Source organism: Notothenia coriiceps, unplaced genomic scaffold (genome assembly GCF_000735185.1).
Source record: "Notothenia coriiceps isolate Sejong01 unplaced genomic scaffold, NC01 NC01_scaffold00007363, whole genome shotgun sequence".
Classification (NCBI taxonomy): Eukaryota; Metazoa; Chordata; class Actinopteri; order Perciformes; family Nototheniidae; genus Notothenia; species Notothenia coriiceps.
The window spans coordinates 1-2,390 of NW_011340064.1; positions in this window are offsets into that span (position 1 = coordinate 1).

Consider the following 2,390-nt stretch of genomic DNA (forward strand, 5'->3'; position numbering starts at 1 on the left):
TCAACACAGGCTCACTATTTGGCAAGATGACTAAGCCTTATATTGAAAGCTTTTAGATGTGCAGCTCCACTAACTTGGAACAGTCAGCAAAAAGAATGGAAAATTACCAATCTGGTACCACTACATGTTTTTAAAGCTCGGTTGGATGCTACACAATCAGATGCTGTTGGTACCTGTACATGTGGATAGATATGTAAATTGTAATCCCTGTAATTTTTGCTGTATGATGTCCTTTTGTTGTTTTTACTTCTTCATGTGGAACCTACTGCTGCAGGTCTCCCTTGAAAAAGAGATCAATGATCTCAATGGGATTTCACCTGGGTAAATAAAGGTTTTGAATTTAATTTAATCTTTGAAAATGTAGGCATTTATATCGAAGCGTATATAATTCACATACAGGCTTCCTACACCTTTTACAAATTAAAATGTAAGCACTTCTAGGGGTCAGTTTCAAGCTTTTCAGACAAAACACACTTTGCTATACTGAAGACTCGGAGTTACCTTTACAATATTGTAATGCAACTAAGTGCCAAAATACTGGGCACCTTAAGGTAAGTATCCAGTCGTTGGGGAATTCACAGAAGTCAAAAACAATTGAAGCAAAATAAGATTTGTAAATATTATAATGGTAAGCAGAAATGCAGTGAGGGGCATTGATCATAATGTTGTTGTTTCTTATAAAATGTGACAAATATGGAATCAGCATTGAAACACCCAAACATTGTGTCAGGATCTTTCCATTCCATCTCTGGTTTTGTCATCCTCTAGTAATGGATGTGACAACACCAGAAACCAGACATCTAGAAGTGACATAACCATGCATTCGGGTTCAACTCGGATCAACCATCTATCACCCCGATGGACAGACATCTGATGGTGACAGACACAACATCAGTCTGGACCTGGAAACCAGGAGCTGGTGCAGTAAATACATTGAGATTCAAGTCAATTTAAAGTAAAGTACATTGAATATCCGACAGCTCAGTATTGCATGTACAGTGTCACTTTTATGTACAATATAAACAGCTTTCATTGGAGCACTATTTGTATCAACATTAGCTGTTTGCAGAAAAATCCTACATTTGTAACCACTTGTGCTTTCACAGGGTTGCATGGGGCTGTATCCCAGCTGACATTGGGTCAGAGGGGGGGTTACACCCAGTGCTGACACACAGAACAGACAGATAACCACTGCAGAAAACACTTTTCTCTCAAAACATGACAGACCATCATGTTAAGAGAAAAGGTTGGGTGCAGTTGGTTGCTTATAGACTGTGTTACTTTGTTTTGAAAAGTGAGAAAAAGCATGTTCTTATTATTATTATGATGATTAATATTATTGTTATCATCATCATCTTCATTATCATAGTAACTCCGTCAAACGGTGATATGCTACATCTCAAAAGGCATATGACCCAATCCTCCAATAGGTGCGGCCATCAAACACAATGGGCAGTACAAACTATCACAGTTCTACAATCAAGCAGTATTTATGTGATAAACTGTGTGTGGCAATACTGTTTACAGTCAACAGTCTCATTCACAACAACTTGAACACTGACTGAGCTATGGGAACTTCTTAATCACAGTAAACACTTCATATGGAAAAAGATACTAACCAACAATCTTAATTTTGTTCAACGATATAAAAGGCAGGGTGAAGGCTTTTCTATAAATACTGACATCCATCCGTATCTTCGCACAATTTATGATGTCAACACTTGTAAAGACCCAAACCATGTGTGTTTAAGAAATGCTCTCAAGCTTTTAAAAGAGAAGCCCTTTGCCCCATGTTATGATGTGTAAACAAAGCAGAGGACGGTGATCAGCATTGCAGTTAGCAGGCGGGTGTGGAGCACAGCTTGTGAAAGGAATTTCCAAGTCTTTGGAAACTGTCAATGTTATGTACATGTCAATGTTATGTACATGTCAATAACATTGTGACTGTACTGTGCACGCAGATGTGCAAAACAAACAAGACAAGTGTTAGACTGGTTGTTTGACTGAATTAGCCAAATACGCATAGCAAGCAAATATTGCTTGATACCACCCAGTGGTGTAAAGTAGCCAAGTACATTTACTCAAGTACTGTAGAATTTTGAGGGACTCACTTTATTTGAGGATTTCAATTGTTTTGCTACTTAGTACTTCTACCCCACTACACTCAGAGGTAAAGTGTTTACTCCAATACATTTATTTAGTACCTTTACAGATTTGGATGAATGATGTGAAATATAATCAAGTGTTAAATCAGACTTTAGTTCCACCTAGAGTAACTTCACAAGCTACCCTGCAGTATACAAAGTCATTCAAACTAGCTGCACCTTTACCAGCTTTGAGAACACTTTAATGATCAATCATTATAATCAAAACATATGATATGTATAATT